This window comes from Sinocyclocheilus anshuiensis, unplaced genomic scaffold (genome assembly GCF_001515605.1).
Source record: "Sinocyclocheilus anshuiensis isolate Anshui unplaced genomic scaffold, SAMN03320099.WGS_v1.1 scaffold1309, whole genome shotgun sequence".
NCBI classification, from domain to species: Eukaryota; Metazoa; Chordata; class Actinopteri; order Cypriniformes; family Cyprinidae; genus Sinocyclocheilus; species Sinocyclocheilus anshuiensis.
The window spans coordinates 299,265-313,205 of record NW_015548286.1 but is presented as its reverse complement, the minus strand read 5'-3'; the positions used below and the strand labels follow the sequence as shown (position 1 = coordinate 313,205).

General features: G+C 39.5%; 1 protein-coding gene across 1 annotated transcript in view; it reads left to right on the top strand.

Moving 5' to 3' along the window:
* LOC107655876 (uncharacterized) overlaps positions 1–13,941 on the top strand; it is a 33,106-nt gene that overhangs the window by 16,029 nt on the left and 3,136 nt on the right. The window contains exon 2 of the mRNA XM_016443486.1: positions 12,436–12,685. The gene's annotated coding sequence lies outside the window, so the exon portion shown is untranslated. The remainder of the gene's footprint in view (positions 1–12,435; positions 12,686–13,941) is intronic.

Below are 13,941 nucleotides of genomic sequence, written 5' to 3'. Positions count from 1 at the left end.
TGTGGATCGCTGGATCGGCTTTCACCGTGGACGAAGCGGAGTCCAGCCCGGGATCGTCACATGTGGTTGCCGCAAGCCCTCCGGACGCTCCTTCGTCGAATCCGCCAGCCGCACCGTTCTCAAGCCGGCCTCCGCTCACTCTAGCCCGTGGCTCACTCTAGGCCTCCGGCCTCCACTCACTCAAGGCCGCAGTGTGTGACGCTGTTTCGTTGTGAAAGCGAAACTACTTTGTTTGGTCTTCCAAAAGAGGACACGACTAGAAATCAGTGGTTAAGTTGTATTTACAACACTGTTCCAGAACAGTTCAACCCAAATATTCAGATGTGTGCAGCACATTTTATGGAGGACTGTTTCCTGATCCTGGGAGAGTAGACTACAATGACGGCTGTTCTGACTCACAGACTGTAAGTACGTTTTTTATATTTAAAGGATTTGCCACTGACGATTCAAACGCGAGTTTTGAGCAGTGTAGAGTAGCGCTTGTTGTTTGTCATTTCTCCGATCACAAATGCAGATATGGTTTTATGTTTACGCGGCGCGATGCAACGCAACGCGTAAAAAGACAGTATAAGTCATTATAATCCGTAATTATGTCCCCACTGGATGCAACAAATGCCTTGTTTATAATGGGGATTTTTTTGTGCCTCTTTGAGATGGCACAATAATACGCCGTTCACTTGCAGAACGCAAGCTTCTAGAGGGCACATAACTCTGAAGTAATGAATTTAGGTAAAGGGCTGCAGAGCCAGTGGTGGTTTTGTAGGCAATCATTAATGCCTTGAATTTAATTTAATATGATTCAGTACAAATTTATCGTAAAAACATGTCTAGTGAAATTAATTAATAAAACTTTAACAATTTAATCAATCTTTTAAAATGTAATTAAATAAAAATCCATTTACAACAAAACATTGCATTTTTATTTTTTTATTTTATTTTATCAGACATGATGCTGCACAACAAACTGTATAAATAAATAATAATAAAACATAACTTGGTTGTATGATATTCCTTAAAAAGAATAATTGTATTATTACTTTGAGAATTGCATTGTAGTATACAGTAGTAATATATTCAGTCATATAATTTCAAGTTAAACCGGACTTTTATTTTGACGGTTTGTCGTGAAGGTCTTTCAGTTTTAGTTTTAGTTTCAGCGTGTATTTGACGGTATTTTTTCTCAAATGAAACTGCATAAAGCTGGTGAAGTGACTCTCAGAGCAGCTCTGAAGATGAAGTGCATGTGTTCATGTCCTCATATATTGAGACGCAGACGCTGAGAACACCGCGAGTTACGTGTGTTTGAGTTTGTGTTTCAGATGAAGCTAACGTTACTCCACGCATTCACACAGAACATGCAGACTTATTAGCGACATGCACTGACTGGTTGCTGTAACATTTATTTCTGTTGTGATTAATCCATATTGAGTAAATATGTCCAGAGCTTATCATCATTATTAACATAAATTTTATCTCGATATGATATAATTTATGGCCCGACGCTAATTTAGGCTATTTATAGAACGTGCTTGGCGGGCGACTCAGAGACTCCATGCGGGCTAGGTGGTGACCACTGATTTATAGTATATATAAATATTAATATTTTATATATAAACAAAAAATATATATAGCCTTTTTTATTTTACATTTAATTTTATTTTTGAATTTTATATTTAATTATATTTAACGTGAAATGCTAGGTGCAAATACGATTATGAAACAGTTTAATTGTCAGAGACCATTGTATGTATTAAATGCACTTTCACATGAGCCACCCACACTAGCACAGTCTACATATCTTTTAAACAGCTGTTCGCCTGTTTACTCAAAGCACAATAAAATGTAATCACCCCTGCTGGGGCGATAGTATATGCCTGTCTAAGTGTGTAGTTTTATTTATTTTGAAGAGTAAGTAGAGCTGTGTTATGTTCCAAGGAACAAAGCTTGTAGGTAATTAAGATGGAGGCTTAGTCACAGATATCTGATATTATTTGTAAACAGAATGTGAAAATGAATATTCACAACATTATAAAGGTAATTACAGATTCTCATTAAATCAGCATCTGCAGTCACTGTGTGCTTGGTTTATTTTAAGGCTACGCTCAATGCTGATGTTTTTGGGTGTTCTCCTACTGAAATGCCTCATGATTTTTAATGGAAAATATTCCTCAATGGCACAAGCACTATGGCAGCAGTACACTGCAGCAACTCCATGAGATTAGACTTGATCTGTTATTAAACAAGGTATAAACACCTTTCAGTGAGAAGCCAGCAGTATAAACAACAACAATATAGTACAATGTAACCCTTACCAAAAAGTAGTATACTTCAAGTTTATTTTAGTAAATATACTTAAGTAAAGTTCAAGTATGTTTCTAAGTATACTTTATGTAGTAAGTATACAAATATCAGTGTACTAGTAGTATACTTGTAAGTGTACTATTTCAATACTCCTTGGGACTAAATTGGCCCACTTTCTAGTATATAAAACTATACTTTTAAGTATACTTTAAGTATAACAGTAGTAAACTTTGAGTACACAACTAGTTTACATCAAAATGTTTAGTTTGTACTGCAACTATACTAAAAGTGAACTTATAGGTATACTGATAGTTTACTAATTAAATACTTGTAGTAGCATTTTTAGTACACTTTGAAGTATAGTCTCAGTAAACTACTAGTTTAGTAGTTTTATACTGCAAGTATACTCGTAAGTTTTCTAAACAAAGCATTTGACTGTGTTAATGAGTTAATCACTGAATCATTTATTCAACCGATTTGTTCAAAAAGCTGATTCATTCAATAAGTAAACACCGTCCATTGCTCAGAGACGCAAAACAGTGTATCTTTGTTTGGAACTATTTTCGTTAGCAAAATTGAGCAAAAACAATCAATATTATGTCTGAAACGTAAGTCACTTATTGCTTTACTGAACTTGTATAAAATGATTATTAACTGTGTTCATGCTGATATCTGCAGAAAAACGGTACTCTTTGTGTGATATAAGTTAAGTTAACTATATTAAATTATATAAATAATAAAAAGCATACAGAAGCATTTTGGCCATCTACAATTGAGAATGCCTGGAATTTTGAGTTTTAATAGACTAATAAATCAACGTGCGTGCACTGAGTGTGTGATCTGGTGATATAGCCTACTTGATAATGTCAGATCGCACATCATTACAACAACACTTACTATATTATCACAGACGATGCTGTATCGCACACCCCAGACTTGACTTGAGTGGAAAATGAATCATCTGCAGTTGTGTACGCACTTGTTTGCACATGAGCAAAGGTGTTTTTAGGAGTCTAATGCCGAGTTCACACTGCACGATTTTCAAAGACGTCGCATCACTGTTGGTTTCACACTGAATGACTATCTGGGGTAGCATTCTGTTGTTGCTGTGTTCACACTGCACGATGGAATGACGACAGGAGGTTACACACTGCATGACTTTACAATAGGAAAAATCACCGACAGCTCTGTCTGGTGCAGGGTTGCCAGGTTTTCGCTACAAAACCCGCCCAATTACTACTCAAAACTAGCCCTGAAAATAGCCCAATTGCTTTCGAGGGGGTCTCCCAGTTCGGGGGGTAAAATACACATTTTTTTGGCGGGGTTCTCCCGGTACAATTCACATTCCAGGGCCTAAATATCACGTTATTGGGGTCGCTTCAACTTGCTGACCTAAAAAACAACCGGCGGCAATCGCGGATTTGGCAACACTGGTCCGCAAACTACTTTTCATATAACTCCTCCCCGAACTTTCCGCTGTCCTGTATCTTGGTCTCTCATTGGCTGTAGGTCATCGCCGATGTGTTTTTCAGTCAGAACTCATTTCACACAGTGTGATTGTGAATCGCCGACAGCTCCAGATATTTAGCATGCCAAATATTTCACGGGCGTCGGCGACGTGTCGGCGATTCCCTCAGATCGCGTCTTTGATAATTCACACTGCGTGATTGTCACTCGCGTGAACGAGCACCGATTTGCCTCTGATTTCGGGCATTTGTCGGCGATTTCGCAAAACCTGTCGGCGAGTGAAAAATCGGGCTAAAATCGTGCAGTGTTAACTCGGCATAACTTGCAAGCGCCAGACCACTGATTCGTCAAACCTGCTTTCCTGCAGTCCGTGTTCTTCTGACATCTGACTATTTTGTAGTAAGTAACGAATATGCTTCGGGGAAATGTATCAGAGTAAAAGTATACATTTTAATTAGGAAATGTAGTGGAGTAAAAGTAAAAGTTGGCTGAAATATAAAAACTCGAGTAAAGTACAGATACTCCCAAAATATACTTAAGTACTGTAACGAAGTATTATTACTTTGTTACATTACACCACTGCTGGTTACCATGGCAAGCATTGACAAATCATCTGATAACACTGGTTTTATTGCTGAAAGGAATGTGGAACTCTCACTCCATTTCCTAATAGGAAAGACACATAATGCCCATAAAAAGGGACTTTTCCCCATTCATTCATAGAAAAACTTCTATAAATGAACATATATATGTCCAGGACATTATGTGTGTGATCATTACTTTCTTGTATAGTGTTTCTTGTATAGTGTACCATTTTATGTATGATTTATGATTGAACCCCCAGATAATGAAACCTTACTGGTATCATGCTTCCTATCAAATTACTCCTCATTTAATGCCCTACACATTGGTGTACATCACCTTCTCATAGCATGCATTGTATTCTTGTTATATTAATTCAGAGCATGAAGGGACACAAACTGCCAGCACACTCAAATATGCAAAACACCCTGCTAGGAGACAAAGTGTCGTAAACTTTCCCTACAAAAGTTTAAGATACCATTGGCTCACTGACCCCCTGGAAGTGTGACCTTGCTAGAAGTTAAAAGGCCACTGTAATAATTAATTGCAATTATTTATATACTGTCAGGATTCTGGACTGTTCTGTGTCATGTTTTGCCCGTTTCAGTTCCTGTGTTCCCTTATTTGGTCATGTTCCTGTCCTCGTTTAGTTTGATTATGTTCCATTGATGTCACCTGTGTTCCCCTGATTGCCCTGTGTTTAAAAGTCCTAGTCTGTTCAGTTTGTGTTTGTCAGGTCTACGCGTTCTCGATGTGTGTTTTGCTCAAGCTCCTGTTGTGGATTATCTCCTGAGTTTCCTTGATTAAAGACAGTTCTCATTTACTCATGCCTCCTGTGCTTCCTCAACAGCGTAATGTGACATATACGTTTCCCTTTTGAGTTAATTTTCTACAGAGGACAAAGATGAAGACACTAATATACAGGGAGTGCTAAAATGATAAAACCCTTGACCTTAATGAAATTACTTTATCTGTGGTCTCTTTGAATGTGGCTCATTCAGTCAGATTTTATAGCCAAACTAACTGCAAAGGGATTACAACTGAAAGGGAATGTAATCATTCTTGTTCTGATCAAGATTACATTAACAATGCATTTTAATGTCTTTATGCATTGTCATACGAACCAGTCTCACAAGCCTACAACCAATACAATCTCAGAACAATTCGTAACTATTTTACATTTTGGCAAGTTTGTGGCTAATTATTATGAATTTGTACGACTGCATTCATATGTTTAAAAAAGATCTGCTTACGCCCCACAGACTGTTAAATTTAGGGGAATGATTAAGGGTGGAGCTTTATGCTTTTTTTTTTCTACAAATACAAATCACAATGTACGAATTCATATGAAAACACCACCTCATAAAATAGTTATATTTTCTCATGAGATATGGTTTATACAACCAATTCTCCTTACCAACCTTCAGATTGGCACAGCACTAAATTTAACATCCAAAATGCAATAAAACTACCAAAATAATTCATGCATGTCTCGAATTAAGTCATTTTTCCATAACTAGCAAAGGTTGTCAACCAACAAACACACTTTGTCACTCATAAAACAATGACCTAAAACACTAGCAACAGTTAGTGTATTACAGTGTTTATTACAAAACAATCATGACACCTCTCTACTGTCTAGAGTTCACTGCAGTATATGTTATATGGTCCATATTTACTTTACAGTACAAAATTATCCCTAAATTGTTCCCTTCTGTACTGATGGTAATGAAATTGAATGACTGCATAGGCCTGTGTAGGTGTTCAGCTACATTTTTTTTGATAGGTTTTAATTTTTTAGATTTAGAATAAATATAAATATCTTGTTTTGTTTACTGTGTGGAGACGTGCTGAAATCGCATTTGGTCTCGTACTGTATTGCGTACCTTGTCAGTGTCGTTCGCTTTGCTTGGCCATTTGTTGTGATAAACAGGAAAGTGTGTCCGGCTGAATTCAATTTGAGTTTTGTTAGACGAATATAAAAAGCTTAGTATACCACAGCAGCGGCCGTGGCAGCCCTTGTGTGAAGCCCTCCTCGTGTTAAGACCGAAGAGTGTAAAGACCATCGACTCTACCGTTCGACTCCACTGAGCAGGGACACTGGCAAAGGACATAAGTATCGCTTTTGAATCATTCTCTTTCCTACTACTTGTTTCCCTTCTGTTTTCAGTTTTTATAACCAAATCTTACTGTGTTTCCAGATCCCTACTACCACTCGCAAACCATGTATCACACACTGTAGGCAGCGCAATCCTAACAACCTGCGCACTTTGCCTATGTCTACTAATACACTACTTTCTTTTTCTATTGGTCTCTGGAACTGCCAGTCTGCTGTAAACAAAGCAGATTTTATTACTTCTATTACAAGTAATTCAAGACTAAACCTCATGGCCCTGACAGAGACGTGGATCAAACCAGACGGCAATGCTATACCTGCAGCACTCTCCAATAATTTCTCATTTTCCCACTCCCCCCGACTGACTGGAAGAGGTTGAGGTACTGGTCTGCTTATCTCTAATGATTGGAAATATAATCCTTTACTACACCTCGGATCACTTCCTCCTCCCTCTTAACCTCAACATGGTTCCTGACACAACACATAGCCCTCCACATGTCACTTTTCGACAACCTACACTCACTCTCACCCTCCCGGCTATCTGCTATGGTTTCATCTTCGCTTCCTTCCCCTGAACAGTTATCATCTCTTGATGTTAACAGTGCTACTGATACTTTCTGCTCCACACTTACGTCTTGTTCAGACACTGTCTGCCCCTTGTCTTCCAGGCCAGCTCGTACCACCTCTTCTGCCCCTTGGCTATCTGATGTTCCCCATGAGCATCGTTCTAAGATCAGCTTAATGTATATCGATCACTCCTCTCTTCATTCTCTGCTAATGTCTCCACTGCTAAAAGGACATACTATCACAACAAAATTAACAATTCACCTAACTCTTGCATGCTCTTTAAAACATTTTCCTCCCTCCTTTGTCCTCCTCCTCCCTCTCCTTCATCGACTTTAACAGCTAACGACTTTGCCACATTCTTCATTAATAAAATTACAAACCTCTGTGCACAATTTACCACACCACAAACTGTCAAACACATCTTACCAGCAAACATACACTCGTTTTCATCCTTCTCTCCACTCTCTGAGGCAGAAGTCTCTAAACTCATCCTTTCCAATCATCCTACTACTTGTCCGCTTGATCCTATTCCATCTCATCTCCTTCAAGCCATTTCTCCTGTCATTGTACCTGCACTCACTCACATCGTTAACACATCCCTTCAGAGAACAACCTCCTGGACAGCAACCAATCTGGCTTCAGAAGTGGACATTCGACCGAGACTGCCTTGCTTTCAGTTTTTGAAGACCTAAGACCTAAGAGCGGCTTCCAAATTATCTATACTTATCTTGCTGGATCTATCCTCTGCTTTTGATACGGTGAACCACCAGATTCTCCTGTCAAACTTATTGGAAAATGGCATCTCAGGAACCGCACGCCAAGTCGCTTTGGATAAAAGCTTCTGCTAAATGACTACATGTAAATGTAAATGAATAGATTTCAACAAGATACAACTGTAGAAATGTAGTAAATTGCTGTCTTATTCAGTTTTGTATTAGGTTTTGAACTTCAGGTTAACTGTTTTTAAAACTGACCTGTAGGTACATAGAGTTTTGGCCAAAGCAATGATAAATGATCCACACTTTAGTTCACATAGACTGCTGTTGTGCTCACTGTGAGAGAAGTTTTGAAAAAGTGATCTCAATATTGGGAGATGGGTCTTGGCGATTGTATTAGAAAAAAATAATTAATAAACAAATGTAATACTGATGTGCCTGTATGTGTGTTATACGTATCTGAGAAGCCGCAAATATAAGAGAGACAGACCAAACAGAAAGAGGAAAGATAGATCTACTCTATAGAAATACATCACTCTTCATCAGATGTCAGGTTTTCCCACCAGCCCAGTGTGCCCATCAACAATTTATCTGCTTCACAAGAGCTGTTCCTCCTCCAGTGCTTTGTCTATTCTTTTTATAAATGCTCTGGACAGCGAACACTGACATTCATTAGCATTAGCTATTGAGCACAAGGGTGTGTAAACCCATGTCTTTTACTCAGGGTTCACTCAGAGGTCAACTGTATAGTGTGTAACTCATGCCACACTATTTGTGTTAATGACATTAATGATACCTCAAATTGTGAGGGAAGATGAACTATTACTTTGCAAAGTGGCTGGGCTTTTTCACCTAACGGGGAAGAAAAATAAATAAATAAATAAACAGGTGAAAAACATACCACAGACTGAAGGAGGTACCCTAGACGAGATTATAATAGATACTTGGCATGTGGGCATTTTGACTTATAGGTAAGCAAACACTTAGCAACAACCCAGCCACACGATATCATAATTTACAATTTATTTTTGAATTGTAATTTTTGGCAGACCTATTTATTTTGAATTAATGTATTCAGCGTGTCTTATTGATTTATATTCTGAAATATGTTTATTTGATGTCTCCCCCGTAATTAATTATAATTTCTATGCATTAATATTTTTGTCAAAACACATGAGCACAGATTCCCACTGGTTTATTCAGTAGGGATCACATCCATTCATGCATGTATTTACATACATTTTGGGTAAAAAATGCATTCATTTGAAATTTCTATAAAACCTTACAGCTGTATCTAGACCGGGAATACAAAAAAAGTGTTTGTTTGGTATATTTCAGATCATGGCAGGTAAAAAAAAGCCTGAGCCCACAGCACTGGTGAGAAACTCAGCATTGATGGAAACAAATTGAATAATTCAGTCTGTGACGCTCCTTCTGCTAGATGTAAAAAAGATCATTGGTTGATGTCCTGTGTCCATTATTCACTGTTTGAGAGAATGACAATGCCAAAAGGGAAAATGTAAGGTCACAATCAATCATTCACAACAGAGAAAATCATTGTGGGTTGAGAAATAAATAATGTAAAAACTTTAGAAAATGGGTTTCAATATATTTGTTTGAAATATAGGTTTGTTAAATCTTGAGTATTTAAGTAATTTTTAAGATAAATAACATTCTGTGCTAACAAATTGCAATGAGGTGGTTGTTTTGCAACAAGGTGGGCACAGTTCAGTTCAGTTCATAACAGTAGACCTGCTGGTGAAGTGAAAGGTACTAGAAAAAAAGGCAGAGACAGAGATATTGGGGGAAATGAAGAAAAGGAAAAGGGAAGTGAATGTGCAGTTCAAGACACAACCTTTAATTATTTTCCATGGCCCCAGACAAGGATTTAGAACTTTTTATGTTATGGCCATACAAATAATAGGATTGTCTGTGGTTTCAGAATTTGTTGTGGGTGTATAGGATGGCCCAGATGAGTGTGAGATTTCCCGGCCTGAAATTGCGTCCCAGTCCGGCCCTGCCTGTTGCATGAAGCTAGCTGAACAAACTCTGAGTTTTAGAGTAGGTTTAGAGTTGACAAAACCAAACAAATCCAACCTGGTTTAGATCAGGTTCAGTGGGCTCACAAAGCTTGATATAAATGTTCTCTGTCAACTCAGGGTTTGATCCAGAGTTTGTGATTTAATTTTGGAGTGTGTGACACATGCAGTAACAGCCAATCATCTGGAACATGGATAGTTTAATTAACTTCTTGTGAGAGTCGGCACAGTTCACTTCTCTGCTGAAGATTAAGACATGTTTTTATTAAATGTAATGAATTTAAATGTATTTACAAAGCTGGAAAAAACACTGTTGCTCCTGCAAAAGTTTGAGAAGGCAGCAGGAAGAAAATATGACTATGCAAATGAATGGGCTGAATTTAATAATTTATATAGTTTCACAAAGAGCTCAATAGAAAACACACAAGTTCAGTCATTTTAAAAGCTGTATATATTAAAACGTATTTATATGTAGATATTTTAATTAATTTAAAAGTTTAACATCAATTTCCAGTTCATATAATAAGTATTTGAATACATGAATTATAAATAATTAGCAGCAACGATGGGCAATTTTGTCTCTAAAATTATTTGACTGTAAACTTGTTTAATTTGGAGCCAGAGATACAGGAGAAGTGGCTTTAATGTATCAGATATATGTCAGTCACAGCTGATTGGTCCAGTTTGGGTTTGCGATCTCTAACCCAGAATAAAACCTTCTCTGGAGCAGGGTAGCTGTGTAGCGTAAGTTACCATGGCAACGAATCCTGCTCAAAACCAACCCAATTTCTTGAGCCTGAAAACTCAAGAGTTTGCTCAACTTAAACGCACTCTTACCTGGGGAAAAAACTAAACCTGCTTTGTGCAAAAGGCCTCAGAGCTTATCCTCTGCAGTATCTTCCAAGGTGGCAGGAGGATAGAGGAATATGTGTAGAAATTCCTAGAGTACAGTTACCTGACGGCATGGGATGATCATATCCTTATAAACTGCTTAATCAATGGACTGGATGATTATGTCTGCCATCTGTCGCCTGGTAAATATGAATATGGGACACTTGAACAATTTATGGATGGTGTGGCTCGTCTTGTACAGTTGAACTATCAGTCTCATCATCGAGTGAGACCATCACAAGCTCCCTTGGCTCGGCCCGTCCTGATTCCACCATTCCCCAATCCAGGAATGTAACATTTCTCACCTTTCCCCGGCCATGGAAGGCTGTGTCTAACAGTGCGGATTTAATGTCGAAAGCAGATTCACCTATCGTGTCCGTTAAGTCCATGCTGAAGAAAATTAACACTCACCGGTCCTCATGTCAAGAACCCATTCCAGAGTCTGTTCCAGATTGTCAGCCCAGTTCAGAGTTTGCTAAAGCCACACCATTCCATTTAACTGCAGCCCAAAAGAGAAGGGTTAGGAAAAAGAGATGATTCACTGTGGTACCAACCATTTCCACTCCAGAACCTGTCTCAGAATTCTTCTCAGATGTTCCTAAGTCCTTTTCAGAGTCCACTCCAATATATGTGTCCACTCCAGTGTCCAATCCAGCCTATGAGTATGCTCCTGAGTCTGCTCCAGCCCCTGAGTCCAGTTTAGTGTCGTCTCCAGCCCTGAGCACGGTCCAGTGACGGCTCCAGCCCCTGACCAGAGTCCAGTGATGGCTCCAGCCCCAGAGTTCAGTAATGAGTTTGCTCCAGCCCTGGAGTGCATTAACTAGCCCATTATGGCCCCTGAATCTACACCAGAGTCCACTCTAACCCCAGAGTCTGCACTGGAGCCCACTCTGACCCCTGAGTCTGCACCGGAGACCGTTCTAACCCCGGGATCTGCTTAAGAGTCCATTTCTACCTGTGAGTCTTCTCCAAATTTCCCTCCAGACCATGAGTCTATATGACTATTACCCCCAGACCAAGAGTTCACTCCAGAGTTCAGCCCGGAGTCTATTAATTTCCCCGAGATTAACCAGGAGCCCATTCAATTCCCTGTACTCAGTCAGGGGCTTGCACTAGTCCCAGAGCTCAGCACAGTGCCCGCTCTCATCCCAGAGCTCAGCACACTACCCGTTCTACTGCCAGAATCTTCAACCAGCAGGGCCACCAAGTCAGAGTCTCCTGCTATCATGAGTGCTATATCTGAGTCCCCTGATATCATAGCCATCATGCCAGTGCCCAGCCTGATCATTCTAAGCTTGGCGGATTCAGAGTTCCTTCTGCCATAATGTGTGTTTGGGCCGCACACTGTTCTCCCACTCGTATTGAAGTGGAGGTGTTCACCCCCAAATCTCCTGTCTGTTCTGATATGACCATGGAAGTTAGCTGTCTGTCTAGATTTGACCACAGAGGTTGTTCCTGAGTTTCCTGTTTGTCTAGATGCGACTAAGGAGGTCGTTCTTGAGTTTTCTGTCTGTTCTGATGCAACCATGGAAGTCAATTCCCAATTTTTTTGTCTGTCTAGAAGCTACCATGGAGGTAGTTCCAAAGTTTGTTCCTGTTAGTTACGGTTTGTTCAAATTTAACAACGGAGGTGGTCCCTGTCTACTTTAGCTCAGCCATGGAGGCCAATCTAGATTCCCTCTCCACGGCCACCGAGACCAACCAAAGGCCATGGAGGCCTCCCTAAAGCTCTCTGTTTGTCTTTCTGTCCCATTAGGTCTATTGAAACCAGCCTTTCAGTCAGTCGGTCAGCCAGCCCTCCAGATGCCCATCTCTCAGCCGGCCTTCCAGACATCGGCAAGCCAGCTGGCACTCCAGACGTTCTTAAGTCTGTCAACCATCCAGGCGATTTCTAGCCAGCTAATCCTCCTGTTGATATCAAGCCAACTGATCTGCCTGGGGTTAGATTTGTCTGCTCGGATGTGGTGGTCTTCGGCTCCACCTTGGAGGTCATCATACCACATTTGGTAAGACAAGTACAATAAAATCAGTAGCATAGTAACACTAGTACAGAGATCTGTAGAACAAGTAGGTTACAGAATGAAATATGCCAAATATGCAGACAATGGCCATGAAGAAGGATATGCTATTTCATTTAGTTTTAGTAGTTAACCTTTCACAAAGTCATGGCAAAACATTGCAAGACCACTTACCATATAATAATGCTTACTAATGAAAGTAATAAATATTGTTGCATGAATAATAAACAAATTATCCACCTCTAAACTATAGTGAAGTATTAACAAACTTTGATGCAATAAATAAAGGTCTAATTTAGTGTATATAATAAATTGCATTTGCATGTGTTATTATAGCACAATTATTAACGCCCCTCCCCAGACCTCACTAATTTTCAAACCCTGGTTATGGCTTTCACGGTTATGGACATTTTGTTGTGTTTTTCTCTGTTCCTGTTCTCCTGCCCTGTTTAGTTCCTTTCTGTTTCTGTTCTTGTCATTAGTTGCCTTGGTTACCTATTAGTTTTGAGGTGTGTCTTGTTAATTTTCCCATTATATATACTTTTATCCCTTTTGTTCAGTTCTCTGCTGGGCTGCGTTTCCCGAAACCTTCTTAACGCTACGTCGTTCGTAAGTTATACCTTAAGTTGTACCTTTACGTTAATACGTGTTTCCCAAAACGTTCTTAGTTAAGTATACCTTCTGTAAAGTCATTCGTTCATAAGGTTAGTCTGGACCACTCTTAGCTATACCTTATCGCTGCTCACAGCCACACCCAGTGTTCAATTAGTGTTCAATAAATTGAAGTGTTTTTATGCAAAGAATAAAACTGTCATTATACTGATGGTTGTTCGTTTTTCCATTATAATATACAAAGGCACATCGGCTGGCAAACCATTAGGCAACACATAATTAGGAGTCTATTCAAAGGCAATGAATATGGTGGTGAGTTTGGTCAAACTATGGCAGCGAGACAGCGAATAGTTGTCCTAAATCAAAGACGGCTGCGTCCGCGGAGCCAGTTAGTGTATGTGCACTATTTCATGATAGTGTCATAATAGCTGCCATGTCAAAAGATACAATTCTACAAAAATGTCGCCTGCCATGGGAGCAAATTCAGCAGCTTTTACATCTTGTTGATCCAACTTTGTCGAGGCAAACTCGACGGAGCTACCCCCCTAAGCCCCGAAATTCAGCTGCTGGCGGCCCTCCGTTTTTATGCTGTGGGGAGATTTCTGGAGGTGGTTGGGGATGGATATGGGCTG